The sequence below is a fragment of the Tamandua tetradactyla genome, chromosome 1 (genome assembly GCF_023851605.1).
Source record: "Tamandua tetradactyla isolate mTamTet1 chromosome 1, mTamTet1.pri, whole genome shotgun sequence".
Classification (NCBI taxonomy): Eukaryota; Metazoa; Chordata; class Mammalia; order Pilosa; family Myrmecophagidae; genus Tamandua; species Tamandua tetradactyla.
Window position 1 is genome coordinate 51,624,789 of NC_135327.1, and position 18,444 is coordinate 51,643,232.

At 39.1% G+C, this 18,444-nt stretch overlaps 1 protein-coding gene across 15 annotated transcripts in view; it reads right to left on the reverse strand.

Moving 5' to 3' along the window:
* Positions 1–18,444, reverse strand: part of PLCB4 (phospholipase C beta 4) — a 399,612-nt gene that overhangs the window by 224,985 nt on the left and 156,183 nt on the right. For 7 of the 15 annotated variants that reach the window (XM_077115566.1, XM_077115640.1, XM_077115513.1 and 4 more), the window contains one exon: positions 13,476–13,535. The exons of 5 other annotated variants lie outside the window; for them this stretch is intronic. The gene's annotated coding sequence lies outside the window, so the exon portion shown is untranslated. Of the gene's footprint in view, positions 1–5,976; positions 6,050–13,475; positions 13,536–18,444 lie in introns of all 15 variants that reach the window. 3 more of the 15 variants (XM_077115538.1, XM_077115584.1, XM_077115615.1) reach the window with 1 other exon arrangement.

Sequence of the window (18,444 nt, forward strand, 5' to 3'; positions counted from 1 at the left end):
TGTGTGGTATCCATAGGAGGCTGCATTCCAAGTAAGTGAAGGAATCCGAGCTACCATTCAGAGCTCTCCCAAATAGGATTTTTCCCAGTTATCAGAATAGACCAAGTGGTACAGAAAGTGGAAACTAAGGATTGAAAGAAATGTCTTGTTTAAACTACCCATTCCGCTTTGGGGACAAAGGACTAAAGAAGTGTACTGATAATTCCTTTCCAGATGTCTTTAGTTAATTTGGAAGCAGAGGTAAAGTCCGTTACGAATATGAAATATATAAAGCCACAATTGTCAACTAATTCTTATCTCCTTCACAGACATTCACCAGAGGTTCTATGTATTTATTCTAACAAAGCCATTATTACTTACAGGTTTTTCTAGAAAAACTGTCTCAATTCTCCAAATGTCCACATAACCACACCTTTTGTGCTGCGACACTGAAGCTCCTCTCAACAAGAGGTAGGGTTTATCTCCCTTCCTCTTGAATCTGGTCTGATGTGTGATTTGCCTTGGTCAATAGAATGTAGCAGAAACAAAGGTGTGTGCTTCTGCATTCTCTCTTTCACACTCTTGGTGCTTTGCTACTACCTTGTGAACAAACCCAAACTAAGGTCTTGCAGGACAAAAGACACATGGAGTGGAAATGAACCATCCCAGCTAAACCCATTCTGGGAAGGCCAGTCCTCAGCACAACCCAGCAGTTCACCAAAGACACATAAGAGAGCCCAAAGGAGAGCAACACAATTTCTCAGCTTAAAACGCCAACTCACTGAATTTCTTTACTTTGCTTACTTTTTTAAACTTTTTTTATTGTATAATATAACATATATACAAAGCAAAGAAAGACAATAACAATAGTTTTCAAAGCACTCTTCAACAGGTAGTTACAGGACAGATCCCAGTGTTTGTCATGGGGTACCATACCATCATCTCAGATTTTTCCTTCTAACTGTTCCAGAATATAGGAGGCTAGAAGGAATAAATATTTTTTATCATCACAATCGGCTTTTTACTTCTTTTTTTATTTCAAAGCACAGCACAACAATTAGTTGGAGAACAGATTTCAGAGTTTGGTATGGGTTACAATTCTACAATTTTAGGTTACTTCCAGCTGCTCTAAGATACTGGAGACTAAAAGAAATATCAATTTAATGATTCAGCAATCATATTCGTTTGTTAAACCGTACCATCTCTACATAACTCCACCATCATCTTTGATCCTTCTTCCACTCTTTAGGGGTATTTGGGCTGTGGCCATTCTAACATTTTCATGTTGGAAGGGGCTGTCAATAATATGGGGTAGGGAGATGGAACAAGCTGATGTTCTGGAGAGGCTGGGCTCTTTAGGTTTCAGGACTTATCTGGTCCAGGGACCCATCTGGAGGTTCTAGGTTTCTAGAAAGTTACCCTAGTACATGGAACCTTTGTAGAATCTTATATATTGCCCTAGGTGTTCTTTAGGATTGGCTCAAATGGTTTTGGTCGGGGTTTGGAAAGTTATGATAGGTAGCAATGTCTAATTGAAGCTTGTGTAAGAGTGACTACAGAGTGAATTTTGAGCTAAATAAATGGTTGTTGTTTTAAGCCTCTACTTTTGGAAGAGTTTATTTCTGAAGCAAAAGCTAACTTATACATTGATCACCTGGGGAAACAGTTTTACTCCCATTAAGATTCTCAGATTGCATCTATAGTTTCTCCTCCCACAACTTTCCCTTGTTCCTTGAGTTTTGACTCACTTTTCTGATTCTTACTTTCAATTTTATCTGTCCTCTCTTTTCCTTCTATGCTACCTATGGAAAAAAAAATGCAGTCAATTTCCCAACTTTTTCTCTCTGACCAGCACTCTGATAATTTCTTTCTTAAGTCTCCAAAGAATATTTTAAGCACAACTAAATCATTTTGCCATTTAAAATTAAAAAGCACTAAATAAATTTTTTTTAAAATGGCGTGGGGCACAAAATAAGGAGGTAAAACTTTGACCTCCACTGTCACCCCCAGAGGGACTCTTAAGTCCATCATGTCTCCTGCAGCTTGTACTTTAGTTACCAGCCCTCTCCGCTGCATGGTGACCTCTGTGAATGGCACTGAACACACGCAGGGGAATGTGCCACGTAGCTGGTTGCACAGCATCCCAGAACCCTTCTTTTGCTGGCAGAATTCTTGAGTCCATTTTAGAAAATGAAAATGACAGATACCCTCCTAAACAGATTTAAACGCATACACCTGCAGAGAGGGATTTCTTTGTGACTCCATTTGGTAGCATTTTCATTGTGGCTGATTCTCCTAATCCTGTACAGAAACATATGATAGTTCATAAAGTCTATGGATTAGACAGCAGGGGAAATCTTTCCAGGGTGTACTCAACACTTCCCCTGAAACTCTTAGAAAACAATGCACTAAAAGCCAACTTTTAAGAATCACCCCTTTATTATATTTAACAGAAATAATGGATATCATTTATTGTGTACTTCCTATGTGTCAGGTACTCCCTAAGAGCACAGGGTTTTCTGTACTTTGTTACGTTTTTGTTGTACTTTGCATCAGGTGAGGATTTTACCCTTCCAAAGAGGCCAAGAACTCCTGCCAAACCTTGGAGATCATGATATTCTGGCTATAGGCAGAGATGAGTTCGGGCTGGTCTCTACGTCAGGCCTGGTGTCATCTATTGTCTCCTCTTAGGCACAGGCTCCCCACCAGGCCCTCCACCCAGGATGGGCTGCACTTCCACATGCCCCAGGGTTCAGCCTTTCCAGTCCAAGCAGGTCTCCAGAAGGCCAGTCTAAGTTCGCTCCAACATTTCTTCCCCCCAACCTGGGGCCATGATGAAGCAAGCATCTCCCTCTCCATCTCGATTCCTCTTTGCCTCTGTCTCTCTTGCCAGACAGACATGCACACACACACACACACACACGCATATGCACAAAGCCTCTCTCATCTCCAGGAGGCTCAATCTCTTACACCCCCCTAGGTGGCCCTGGCCTTCTGCCCTAACCCATTTCTGGTTGCCGTGTTTAATTTGTCCAACCCCCTTACAGTCATTTGATTTTTTTTTTCACTTAGTGTTCTAGGCTCATAAATGTTTAGAATATATACACATCTACAGAAATAAACACACTGAGGTACCTGCTTTTAACAGAATTATAATGAGGGTCAGCCATTAAAAATACATGCATCTTTTTTTCATACTTTCCCATTCTCAAAGTATCTATGAATTAAAGCAGTTTCCTCCACCCCACCCCAAGAATAATCACTCAGTTTCCATTAGATAAGGACTCCAAGGGTTATCTGAAAATGCTAAAAGAGCAGTCGGTGAGGGTTCACAGCTAAGAGTTCTTTCCCAAATGAAAATCCCAAACAGTGCCTGCTCCTCTCAGAGGACTGGACCTGAGGGCAAATGCATTGGGAACAAATGTGGCTCATCCCAGCAAAAGATCCCAGCAATCCCCTCACTCTGTCTCATCATCTTCTTTCCTCCTGGCTTGATGCCTGTGTCACAGCTTTGTCTCACAGAAGTGAGGGTGTGTTGTTTGTTGATATTATTGAAGGCAACTCATAAAGTGTAACATACGTATAAACCAGAGAATAATATCTTAGATGGCAGTAAATGGAAAGGTTATAGGTTTGCTCTTCTCCAAAAGGCTCTTGAAATGTGGCCTCTTAGAATTCTGAACAATTCTAACCCAAAGTCTGTGTACTGGCTTTGCTGTGAAAACCACCAACACAATCCTCACACAATTCTCATCAGTGTTTCTAAGGGGGCAAGAGAAGCCTTTGGATCTAGTGCAGCTGCAATAGCCCCACACAAACAGGCATTAACTAGAGTTGCTGCTTTATCCCAAGGTGTAATACTGCAGTTCAAGAACCGCTACAGAACAAAATGACAAAAGCAGAGGAAGAAGGGGCCCCAAATAGCCCAAAAAGTATTGAAACAGGGGATAAAGTTGGAAGACTCACATATACTGATTTCAAAACAAAGCGACAGTAATCAGAACAGTGAAGTGTTGGCATAAAGATACCCACTTAGACCAATGGAATAAAACTGAGAGTCCACAAATAAACCCACACATACAAGGCCAACTGATTTTCAGCAAGGGTGTTAAGACCACTGAACGGGGAAAGAGCAATCTCATCAATAAATGGTTCTGGAAAAACTGGATTTCCACAAGCAAAACAATGAAGTTGTTCTCTTATCTCACACCATATACAAAAATTAATTCAAATGGATCAATAACTGAAATATAAGAGATAAAACAAAATTTTTAGAAGAAAACGTAGGGATAAATATTCATAATCTTGGACTTGGCAATGGAGTTTCAGGTATGACACAAAAAAGCACAAGCAACAAAAAAATAGATAAAATGGACTCCATCAATGTTAAAAACATTTGTGCATCAAAGGACATGATCAAGAAAGTGAAAAGAAAACATAAAAACTGGGAGAAAATATTTGCAAATCCTATCTCTCATAAGGGTCTAGCATTCAGACTATGTAAAGAATACATAGTAATCAACAACAGAAATGCAAACAAACAAATTTAAAAATGAGCAAATGGCCTGAATAGACATTTCCCCAAAGAAGAAATACAATTAATGAACAAGAACATGAAGAGATGCTCATCATCATTAATCACTAGGGAAATGCAAATCAAAACCAGAATGAAGTACCACTTCACATCTGTTAGGATGGCTATAATAAAAGAAAAGGGGGAGTGGGGTAACAAGTCTTAGCAAGGAAGTAGAGAAATTTAAATACTCATGCATTGCGAGTGGGAATATAAAATGGAGGAGCCACTTTGCAAAAACAGTCCAGCAGTCCTCAAAGGGTTAAATACAGTGTTACCATATGACCCAGCAGTTCTACTCCCATCTGTACACTAAAAACAGGGTCTTAAACAAATGTACAGATATGTTCACAGCAGCACTATGCACAACAGAAATGGAGGAAATACTGCAAATGTCCATCAAACAAAAATGGATAAGCAAATTGTGATATATAGATAGAATGGAACATTATTCAGCCATAGAAAGGAATGAAGAACAGACAAACCTTGGAAATAATGCATATTTGGTTCTAGACCACTGCAATAAAGGAACTACTGCAATAAAGCAAGTCATGCAATTTCTTTTGGTTTCCTAGTGCATATAAAAATTACGCTTATACTTCACTGTAGTCTATTAAGTGTGCAGCAATATTATGTCTATAAAACAATTCACATGCCTTAATTCAAATGTGACACAGATAGATGAAGTGAGCACTTGTTATTGGAAAAATGGCCCCAATAGCATTGCAGGATTGTCACAAATTGCCAATTTATAAAAGAAAAACACGCCAATATCTGCAAAGTGCAATAAAGCGAAGCACAATAAAACAGGGAATGCCTGTACCAAGGATTCACGTAACATCATGGATAAACCTTGAAAAACATTATGCTAAATGAAAGAAGCCAGGCACAAAAGGTGACATGTTGAATGATTCCATTTATATGAAATATCCAGAATAGGTAAATCCCTAGACACAGAACGTAGATGGGTGGTTGTCAGGGCCTGGGGAGAGGAGGAAGGAAGAGCAACTACCTGATGGGCACGGGGCTTTCTACTGGGGTAACGAAAATGGTCACACATTTTGAATGTACTAAACGTCACTTGTTCATTTAAAAATGGTTAACTGTATGTGAGTTTCTCGTCAGTATTTTTTTAAAAGCAGAGCAAAAGGAAGAAAAGACAAGGCAAAATAGCTCAGGTTTTCAAGTAAGACTGATGCCACCGGGAAGGCAGAAAAGGTCCCCAGGAAAGATATTGGTATAGGTGAATGCAGAAGGAGGGGAGGAAGTAGAAATAGTGCAAACATAGGGGAAGAGACAGAGATGGTTTTCACAGCAGAAAAGTAGCATTTGCCTGCAGTCTAGAACAGGTAACTTTGTAAAGTCCTGGGGGACAGAGCATCATTAGGTAGGAGAAGTGCTTTAAGGTAAGGACAACAAGGTACCTGGACCTCTTCAATGCCAGTCCTTTGCAGACCCTTCATTCCTTGACATCTGGACAGAAGAAGGAACAGAAGGCTACAGGGGAGAGAAACAGGCTTGTTTTATATCACTATTCATGGGAAAGGAGAGGAAAATGGGAATAAAGATATTAAGTTTTTACAATAAAATATGCCCTATATATGCACAGTCTCCTTGGAAAGACTCCCAACAAATCACTGAAAGGGATGGTAGTGTACCCATTTTACAGAGGGGAAAACCACAGTCCCAGGTCTTTAGAGTTCACATTCTTTCTACCACACTGTGAAGCATCTGGCCAGGTGAGAAATGATTAGAGTCCCTGGAGCATCGTTCAGTTTTTTCAGTAAACTTTTAATTGCTTGGAGGAGGTGGATTTCATTTCTACTTCTTGATTGACTCAGTGGGGGCTCTTTAACGTATCTCAAATGTAAAGCAACGTCCACATCTATACACATTCTAGACCACTGTATATTTCCTAGAGGACAATTAAGAAACACCACCATTGCATCTGTTTCTTGCTGTGTATTCTTTCTAAGAGGACTGCTTGCTCCCAGCTACCAGAACACTCCCTGCAAAACCCCGAGCCCTTCAGCCCTTGGGAAGGGTCAGTGGATCATGCCAGCACTTTCACGGCAGAGCCACTAGTGTCTTCTTCAAACTGCTCTCTTCCTGCTTTTTGTGACACTTAATTCCCCAACAGGCCACAAAACATGGAAAGGAATGAAGCAGCCGATCCGTGAGGGGGTGGCAGCCCCAGGTCAGCGGCTGGCTTCTCTCCTGAGAAGATTTATTTTAGTCCTCCGTCCTCAGCAAGCTGCCCTTTCCCACCCAAGCATGCCAGAGGCAAGAGGACCGCTTCTCTTTACATTCCAGAAAAGTGGTTACGGACTTCTCACATGTAACAATGTCATCTGGTTTTAAACACTTTATCGATATGTTCCCCATAAGGGGGGGAAAATACCAGAAAGCTAAGTTGACTTTGTTTCGTTTTCCTTTCTACAGAATCAGACCAGACACAGCAAACATTTCCACTGTGAGCGTTAGGAAAAAAAAAATCACATTTCACATGTGGAAAAGATTCGGGATGCCTAACTCAAAACGGTGGGGTTGGGGAGCGGAAGCAGGGGAGGGGACAAGAAATCCTGTCTTTGGAATGTGAAGCGTTGACCGCTGCCACTGCGGGAACCCTTGGGAAAAGCGTTTCTAATACCATAATGACTTAAACAGTAGCATACCTGCAAGCAACATGGAAAAATCCAAGTCAGAAGAAACCAGGAAATAGTAGAGCCATGGCTAAAATTTTAGACTACTTTCCCATAATGACTGTTAGAATGTTCCCAGTTTCTTCAAACCTCAAGAGGAAAATGAAGGTGGAACAAGTAACACCTTAATACAAATTTCAAAAGTTGAACTGAAAAGCAGGATAAGTATTAAGCATTTGCTACAGAAGAAAAGTGACTTTTTTTTTTTCCAAATCTCACACTATAATTTTATGATTCAGGCTTTTCTTCTCCAGGGTTTTATTTTATACATAAAGAAAAGATGAAAGAATTTTCCCTTCATCCATTCCTCACCCCATCTCGTAGGCACACCTTATTTTCTTTTTCCAAGTAAATCAGTTGCAGAAGTTGGTATAGTTCATGCCTAAACTCTTTCACTGCTGGCAATTAATTTTTTCTAGTTGAAGGTTGTGACTTTGCAAGAGGAAGGAGCATAAGCAAAGTAAGTGAAAGCTCATCATGTACCTTGTTTTAGGGTTCAAGTTGAGGTCAAGGTGAGATTCTAGCAATGGAATATCATTTAGAAGAAAGTCGACTTTAGCAACTCCTAGGAAAGTTAACTTTCAAAAGTGATGGTGCTCGCTCTGCACCATTCCTTCCCCCTTCCAGTCCCCATGGAGAGAGAAGCCCAGCTGGTGAGAGAGAACAAGAAAGGGGGCAGCAGAGAGCAAAAACCATGCAGCTGGCCAGGTGAGAGAATTCTCTCTTCTGATTCTCATCTGAAGAGAGAACCCTGAGGTGGCAAAGGGGTTCCCTCAAGCAGAGCAGTAAAGGGTTAGGGAAGTCTTCCTCCCCTTTATCCTTGTTCCTTTCCCTCTCATCTCTCAAGTCATCGACAAAAGAAGAAGGGGAGGAGAGCATCTGTGGCCTGTGTGCACCTGCCACTCAGGAAATGTCCCTGATCATAAGACTAAATGAAGATGACGAAAAATGAATGAAGGCCAGGGCTGCCCATTCAGGCCTAAGCAGAAGACCTTAGATTTTCTTCTAGATTGTCCAGCCCAGCTTATCAGGTAAGGGAAAAAGATAGAGCCACAGCAGAAGTGGGCCAGGAACTCACAGTGATCATGGCACGGCCAAAGGTGGCAAGGTATGGGATGCCTGTGCCAGTGGAGGGAGATGCTGGGGCAGATTATATTTTATTAAAATGGCCACAACACAGGACTTTTAAGGCTCCTCCCACTGAGAGGTAGTAGACTTTTAAGTTCCCTCCCCTTGCAAACTGGCAGGTCTGTGACTCACCCGTAACCAGAAAAATGGGATAGAATTCATACAACCTGACTCCCAAGGCCAAGTCGCCAAGTGTGGCTGCCTCTACACTGCCAGCTGGAACATCAGGCTGGAGCCCTGCACCACCATGTAAGCAATCAAAGTGCCCAGGAGCTGCCAGGCGGTGAGGAAGCCCACATTTCCCACCAAGAGAACCACACGGACTATGTGAAGAGAGAGAGCGGCCGAGCCAACCCCCGCTGCTCCAGCCTCTTGCTCTTCCACCTTCAGCCACGATTTTAAGTAACTGCCATAAGAGGCCGCAAAATCCAGAACTGCACAGTGAACCCTTGCCAAACTCCCGACCCACAGCAAAAGTGAGAGACAAAAAAGTGACTGCTGTGGTTTCAAGTTATTACCACATCTGGGGTGTTTCTCAGGCAGCACCTGGTAATTGGAAGAGACTCATATTATCCGGATCACAATGATACAGCGTGTTAGGCGCTGCAAAGTCCGAGTCTCTGAGCATCAGTTTGGCCAATAATTACCTTTCCCATCATGTATTTAACACACCACTTCATCGCTTTACATGGAAGTGACCAAATTTTTCTAGAATATTAACCCCACACACATAGACACTTTTTCCATTGCCTAAAATGCCCTCCTTCCCTCTTTAAAATCTTTCTACATTCTACCCTTCATTCAGGACCTACTTTCTCCCAAAACTTGACCCTAGAATTCTTCACTCATGAACGTAGATCAGCAATATCCTAGCTGCCAAACCCAATCATCTTAATCATAATTCTTGCCTACAGGACACTAAGTCCAAAAATGAAAACAGCGAGGGCTCACTCTGGTTCATTGTGCTGCCTCATTTCTCTATCCAAGAGGGTGAACTAGCTGGGAGATTCAGGAGCCCTGAGAAAGAGTGTTATCTCAAAGGGCATAAGCTTCGTTTCCTACAGTAGTCTCAAGTTGCCCTGTCTACTACACTGTCACTAGCCAAATGGGGCTTTTGAGCACTGAAAATATCGCTAGGCTGAATTGAGATGTGCTATAAATATAAAAGAGGCACCAGATTCTAAAAATCAAAAATATCTCATTAACAATGAGATATATAAATGTTGAAATGAAAATAATTTGGATATATAGGGTGAAAATATAAGTAAAATTAAGTTCCTCTTCCACCTGTTTCTTTTTGCTTTTTTAATGAGGCTGTGAGAAGATCTAAACCTGCATATGGGGTTCCCACAATATTTCTAATGAGCAGGGATGATCCATATGATAAGATGGACAATCAAGGACTTTCAATGCTATCCTGAATTGAAGGTGCCTGAGAAAGCATCGTATAATTCCCTAAAAAGTTTGCGAAAAGAACATGTCTTAAAGTCAAAAAGTGAAGTATTAGGAAATAAAATAACAATCCATGGAAATGAGGATGAAAAACAATAACCTTAATTTGAATGTTTCTAGCAAGAATAACTGCCAAATTTTCACAATACACAATATCCTTGCCTCTTTTTCAGGCAAGAAATCATAGAAACCATTATCCATGATGACTTTTGTCTAAGGAAAGCTTTGAAATTTCAGATTTTGTTTTTCTAACTCTAATATACGTAGAAATTCTACTCACTGAAAACTACCTAGGAGTCTCAACACTGTAATCACTTTAGGACTTAAATTTTTGATGCAGTGGCTTTCTATATTCTCAAGGGGAGAAAATGAATTTATACAGCTTCTGAAAGTGCTTAACTTACACCAAGAAATGTCCTAAGTGATTAAAAAAAAATGTGCCTGCAGGGGTGAGGAAGCCAGTGAAATGACATGTTGCTTACTAAAGCACTCAATTTCCCAACCAGAACCCATGGGGATCCCTCTTAACTGCCTTGAGTGCCCATCTCCCAGCTTCTGGTACTTTGCTTCTGACACCCATAAATTTCTTCAGAGAACACTGGAGCTGCTTCACCTGCAGATGCAGAGAAAAGTGCTTGGAAACTAACGTCTCTCCCCCAGCCCATTACCAAGGGGGGTCACGGAGTGGGGGGAGGGGGAGGGGTGGGGAGAGGGTTGTAAAAGCCCAGCTCCCAGGCAGTGGAGCAGACTCTGGAAAATAATTATGCTCCAGAGGTTACCCAGGGTTTTAGCTGAGGCAGAGTCTTTGCTTGAAACAGACCCCTGACTTAGCTTCTTCCTTTTCCTTCCCTTCTCTCACTCATTAGTCCTCCTGGGAGCACTGACTAAATAAACCACTCGCATAGGAAGCCTCATTGCAGGGCCTGCTTCTTGAGACTTCAATCTAAGGCTCTTGGCATGAAGGAATGTGCTCTAAGAAAATGTGAAACCACAGATTTTATTTTTTATCGTTGTACCGTGGATAAGACCTCCTATAATACTTCAGAGTTTAGAACAAATGCAGAATCCATAGTTTAACAACCAAGAAGTATTTTTGTTTCTAAAGAACACTGTGGCAAAGCAAATCTGGAACACAGGCCTGATATCTAGAAAAGAGATCCTAATATCTGTACAATATGTGTAGGTTTCCAGAGGTCAGAGAAGCCAGGTTGGGGTGTTACGACACCAAAGTAGAGGTAGAAAGAAAGAGAAGTCAATATTAATGTTTGGTGAGCCTCATATCAGACACTAATATTATGAATTTTGCATATAATCAATATTAAATAAAAACAATTTAAAATCATTCACAAAAGAAAAAGCACCCCCAACATAAAACAATTTTTAAAAGTATATCTTCTAAACTAAAATATTACATGGGAGACATTATCAAGGGCTGCTTTCTTTCTTTTAATGAAAACTGATGACAACCTCTGGCTTCACAGAACTAGTAAATTCTCTTTACCAAGAGTCATTCTGGAACTGGAGATGCAAGGTTAAGGATGATTCATCCCAAAATAGTCATTTTGTTTTCCGTATAAAGATTTTCAATTTTAGAAGTTTATTATCTAAGACGGATAAAAAGCTAAGTTGGATGTGACATAAGTAAGCAAGATCTAAAATACACTTTATGCTATTATGATAAGAATGAATGTATCTTCTGATTGCCTGTTGTGGGACATCATAGGCCTAAAAGAACATTTAGAGCTAATGGATTGTCAGAGCTGCTTACTTCTGGGATCATGAGGTAAAAAGCAGGACATTCAAGAAAAGAAAAAAAAAACAGAAAAGTTCAGATTCCAGGTCCTAGACGTTTCCAAATTAGAATATAGGAAGACATTATAAAAGAGTCAGATCTCGGTCCAGTATATATTACAAAAAAACTCTCATAACTCAAGATATCCAACAAATGCATGGTGCTTATAAGTCAAATGGTTTTACTTTTAAGGACTGGAGGGAAATATAGAAGTAAGTTCTCTGGGAGGAGGGTGAAACCATGGCAAAGAGAATAGCCAAGTGAAATTTGGGGCTCCAAATCCCATCAGGTTGTATCATTATGGAGATGGGAAAGGTGCCCAAATATTATGTTGGCTGTCCCTGAACCCCAGGCCATCTAAGGTCTTTGTTAAATCAAGTGCACATCGTTCATACCATTTTCTCTTTGGACTTAATATATTAAAAAATAAAAATGCTAAGCTCTTTTTCTGTTTGGACTCTTGAGTCAGAGTTTCACTAAGCACAAAATTTTTCATAGGAACCATTTATAATACAGCTGATGAAAACAAATGACCTACTTAAGGATAACAAGACTATTATACAGGGAAGGTAGATAGTCCTGAAAAAATATAATGCAGAAAGAGTAAAAAAGCAGATGGTGGGTCTATATGGATTTCAGTCTTTAGAAATTATTCAGCCCCCAACTCTGCTTTGCGGACAAAGACCTGGTTAATGAGTCATCTTGGAGAGGAGGAAAACAGTACTCTTGACTAAAAATAGGTAGGAACATTCGATAATAAATCTACTTTCTTGATATTCATGTCATCATTAAATACCGAGCACTCAGAGAAGTGTCAGGCTGTACATTTCTAGCCTTCTCTCACCAAAAGATCAGATGAAAATCAGCCACAAGCACTGCTGTAAGATAATGAAGGGTCTGACCTGACATGCAACATGCTGAAATAAACGCACTGATTTTAAATGCCAGGGACTGAAAGTTCATACATCTGGAGGGACAGGAAAGTTGTCTTTCCCATGTGATCACTTAAAATAACTCCTTGACCCTTGAAGTCAGAAATAATACTCAGTCCAAAGTTTTTACTTACAACAGCAGTAAAAAAACAACTATCTGATTAAGGGGTCAGAAAAGAACAATGTCTCAGATTCACTAGGAGTTTGGCTCTAGAATAAAGCTTTGACAAGTTTTGGTTTATAAATAAAAAGAGTCAGCCAAATAAAGACATTTCTGGGACCCATTTTAGCATACATTTAAAGATTTGTCAAATGCAACTTTAAGGGAGCATTGAAAAATTTGTTTACTTCATCCCTCTGGGGAGTCCCCACACTCTAGCTGATAATGAGCATAATTTTGATTCTTCACATCAGTAAGAATCTTCTTAAACAAACTCCACAGAGGACTGAAAACAAGGCACGTACATTTCTCCTACAAAAAAAGTGCAGAGATCAGAGGCTTAACATTTGGTGCTTTCTAAAGGCAGGCAACACAACTGGAGAGAGCAAGCAGGAACCCCAGCCACAGCTGAAATGCATGAGGGCAGTAGAGGAATGAATAAACCCTAAGCTAGAAAATGCTGGTGGGTTATGCTCAATGCTTCCCTGCACGAAGGAAAATGTCTGCGAATCAGTTTTTTTTTTTTTTTTTTTTTTACATGGGCAGGCACCAGGAATCAAACCTGGGTTCTCTGGCATGGCAGGTAAGCATTCTTGCCTGCTGAGCCACCGTGGGCCACCCTGCGAATCAGTTTTGAGAGGCATTTCAGAGTGAGATGTGGGACAGCAGGCACAAATAAAGGGATTCATGTACAGACAGAAAGCTCTAGAACCCTACTACCTTAGCAACTCTACTCCGTGGGCCGCAGGGAACTCACCAGGTGGCCCTGGACCAAATGCAGGTAACGACACCTTCGTCAAGCCCACAGTACAGTCCTCTGTGAAGCAAGATGAGGGAAAAATCAATATATAGGGCTTTTTGAAGTCTCGTAGAGATAAACAACTCTTTTCACTTTAAAATCAGAATCTGTAATATTTTTAAAAGTACATCAGAAAAATGCATTAAAAAATTAGTGGCAAGTTTCTAAACAGATGACAAAGTCACCCAGTCATAAAATCAGAAGATGTATTGCTATATTTTACCTCCAGGCTTATATACCCATCCCTCCTAAACTGCTAGTCTACTATTAAACTCTTAATCTATCAAAATAATTAAACAGTAATTCAATAACAAGACTATCTAAAATCTTCTAGAAATAAATACAAATTGCCTCTTTTTTTGACTGATAGAACAGTGTCCTCCGTTGAACTGTTACTGGAAATCTTTCAACAAAGAATAAGTGCTAAATGGGAAAGATTTGTTAAAGAATTATCTCTGTCGATAAAAGGAGAGTTATTCATTTAATTGTATGTTTCTGTATTATCTTTCTTACTAAGCTGTTTATGTAGATTCTGGATTTGGCATTGAATTTCTGGTTTAGGGGAGATTCAGATTGCAAGGTCTGTTCAAGAAATAGTGGGGAAAAAAAATTCCAGGCGCTGTCAGAGGACACAGAAGTAAGAGGAAGTCCATTTGCATTTGGGAAGACGGTGAAGGCAAAAATATAACAATCAAGAAATGGTAAAACAATGTCTGTAAAGCTGTGATGTCTCAGCAGAGTCCCTTAATGAGGTCCCAGTTAGGATGGTGCATCCATAAAATGCAGAGCATGTCATTGAAAAGAAGGGAGCAAATCTGGATCTATAAGGACAGACATAGGAAAAGACCTTTGGGGCTTAATATTAATTTAGAAATATCCAAGAAGTGTAGTAATATGTGTACTAAGACCCCATTGTGTTAAAACAGACATCACTAATCTATACATTGACACAGAGACTTTACATTATTATATTCAGGGAACATATGTGGAGGGATAACAAGTTATTTCCTATGGAGAACTGGTATTACAGGGAGGTAAAAAAAAAGGGAGGGGTGATTTTCATTTTACTCTACCCCATTATGTAATATTTTATTATGTAATATATTACTTTTATAATCAAAAGGGAAAAGAAAGATAATCCAATTCATCTAACACTTTCTGTAAATAGAAACATTCCGTTTTAACTATACAGAATTAGCATATAGCATCATGCACATGACTTCACTGATTTAGTGAATAGTTATTATGATTACCATGATTCAGGTTCTAGCAAAGATTACATCATCATATTTAAAATTCTAAAACATATGTGCTACTGATTACCCCCACTTTATATAAGAGGAAACTGAGAAATTGGGTGGATAATCCAGAATAGCACAGACCTAGCCCTCAAACCCAGGCCTCTGAGCCATGCGTAGACCCTATGGTACTGCCTCCTTCATAGCATTTACTGTATTTTTCACATCACATTTATATTTGTAATAATGTATTAATATGAGACTGAAACTGCATGAGGTCAGGGATATTATATATATATGCATATATATTATATATACACCATATATATATACTATATATAAAATATATAATACATAATATATATATTGAAAACCATTATGTATGTCCCCAGCGCCTAGCACAATGCCTGGCAAGTAGTAGGTGCTCAATAAATACATCTTTGTTAAATGGATAAATAACTAAGTGACTTGACCAGAGCTGAGAAGTTAAACTACATAACTGATTTATGCCCTTTGCGGATATGAAACATGCTGAGTGCCAAAAAAGTTCATTGATTAATGACATTTCCATGCCATGCTTTTCATTTTGGAGAACTACTTGCTGCGCAAGACTTACAGTAACCAAAAACTTAACATATCAGAGAATGTTTTCCCTTCTCTAATTCCCTAGTGACCATTTAGCACAAAACTACCACTTTTTTTTTTAAACTGCCACTTTTTTCTGTAGACCTTTCTAATTCTGTGCATGACTGTGACATGGTGCCATTCGAGAAAGCCAAATATCAAAATACTTAACTACAAAGAAGTGAAGTGGTATAATAAATAACCCCATTTAAAAAAAAAACTATTTAATTATTAGCATATTGTTGACAAACTATTGCAACTGATTTGGTATTGTAATCATATGTGAATCAAAGCCTCAACCTACAAACTTTTTCTTTCTAATATTAGTCGGTAATGAAAAGTGTAAATGGAATCTTGGATTAAGGATTCGAGGGGGAAAGACAGTCTTGTTCAACAAATGGTGCTGGGACAATTGGATAGGCACATATAAGAGAATGAAGTTGGGGTTGTACTTCACACCATAAATAAAAATTAGTTCAAAATAGACCAGAGACCTAAACATAAGGAATAAAACTACAAAACTCTCAGAAGAAAACATAGGAGTACATTGTCATGACCTTGGGTTAGGTAATGATGTTTTGGATATGACACAAAAGCACTTCCACACACCAACACACATACAAAAGACAAATTGAACTCCATCAAAATTAAAAACTTCTCTGCTTCAAAGGACCCCATCGAGAAAGCAAAAACACAACTCATGGAATGGGAGAAAATCTTTGCAAATCATTTATCTGATAGGGACCTGTATACAGAAAACAGTAAAACCTCTTACAATAAAAAAATATATAACCCGATTTTAAAAATAGGGAGATGATCTGAAGAGGTATTTCTCCAAAACAAGATATACAAAGACATGAAAAGATACTCAACATCATTAGCCATCAAAGAATACAAATTGAAATCAGGAGGGTACGAGATCCCTCTCCACACTCTCCAGGATGGCTATATAATCAAAAGACAGGTAATAACGAGTGTCGGTGAGAATGTGGGGATATCTGAATCCTCATATGTCGTATGTGGGTAGGTAAAATTGTACAGTCACCTTGGAAAATAGTCCAGCAGTTCCTCAAATGGTTAGTCATAGAGTTACCATATGATCCAGCACTTCTCTTCTGGTATACACCCAAGCAAAATGAAAGCCTATGTCCAAACAAAAACTTGTATATAAATGTTCAAAGCACCATTATTCATAATTGCCAAAAAGCAAAAACAACCCAACCGTCCATCAACTGAAAAGCAAAATGTGGTATATCTACATAATAGAATATTTTTTGGTAATAAAAAGGAATAAAGTTCCAATACATGCACAACAACATGGATAAGCTACAAAAACATTCTAAGTGACAGGAGCCAATCATAAAAGATCATATACTATATGATTGTATTTATATGAAATATTCAGAATAGGCAAATCTATAGAGACAGAAAGTAGATTAGTAATTATCAAGGGCTAAAGAGGAGGGATAAAGGAAAGACTGACAATGGGTATGGCGTTTCTTTTTGGGGTGAAGGAAATAATCTAAAATTAGAAAGTGGTTTGCACACTGTGAATATACTAACAACTGATAAATTGTACACTTTAAATGGGTGAATGGTATGTGAATGACATCTCACTACAGCAGTTAAAAGAAAGGGCATTCCATTCCCTGTCTGGGGAGTTCCCGATATTCTCTCCAGCATCTGGGACTCCCAATTTAATAAGCTAAGACCTTGATCTTGAGGCCTGTGCTTATGAACTTATTTTTGCAATGGTGAAGTGAAGCCTATTCATAATAATGCCTAAAAGTCACTCCCAGAGAGCATGTTTGTTGCTCAGATGTAGCCTCTCTCTCTCTCTAAGCCAACTCTGCAAATAAACTCACTACTCCCCACCGCCACCTCACATGGGACATGACTTTCAGGGGTGTAAATCTCCCTGGCAACATGGGACATGACTCCCAGGGATGAGCCTGGCCCTGGTATTGTGGGACTGAGATGCCTTCTTGACCAAAAGGGGTAAAACAGATTGAAACAAAATAAAGTTTCAGATGCTAAAAGATTTCAAATAGAGCTGTGAGGCTATTCTGGACGTTGTTCTTATGCAAGTTTCAGCCAGATATTGCAAATTGTCACAGTATGTCAAGCCCCAATGGATAGTATACCAGAAATCCCTAGAGAATATTCTGTACTCTCTATCTCTGACTCTATAAAAGTTTTACTTAGTAAGTTTATTTGTTCAGAAACTTAAGGCCTCCAGATCATTCCTATACCAGATAAGCCCTGAAACTCACTAGTACCAGTCTCTCCAAGAACATCAACTAGTTTCATTTCCCTACCCCATGAGGTCGATACCCCCTTCCAGCATGAAGAAGCTAAAATGGTCATTGCCCAGATATCTCTGCAGATTGAGAGAGTGATCAAACGAGAGGGAAGAGGTCTAACAGATAAATTAGGGATCATTATATAGACATTTCTCTTTAGTTTCTAGTGCATTTAAATAGCCAGAAGGAAACAACTGAAATTGTTGAAATGTAGTTCAATAGTCTTGATCATTGATAGTGATTGTATAACTATATACAATCTATATACAATTTTTTATCGTGTGACATGTGATTGTGAAATACTTGTGACTGACACCCCCTTTATCCAGAGTATGGGTAGATGAGTAATAAAATAAAGACATGCATGAAAAAAATAATAATAATAATAGGTCAAGAATATGGGGAAAAAATACCCCTACTTAAACTATGAACAACAGTCATAGTACTACTTTAATAATCTTTCATCAATCGTAACAAATGTAACTACTCAAAAAAAAATAGGAGAATTACAAAAAAAGTGTTATCATCAATTGTAACAAATTTTCCACACCAAGGCAAGTGTTGGCGGTGGGGTGGTACATGGGAAACCTGTATTTTATGCAAGATTGTTCTGTAAACCCACAACTTCTCTAATAAAAAAAAATTAAAAGGGCAGAGCAGCATTTCAGTGAGTTTGCCAGTAAGTATTATTTGGCTTCTTTCAAAAATGACAAAGCATTTATTCACACTCAGGAGAACACAGTAAGTGATGAATATTTACAG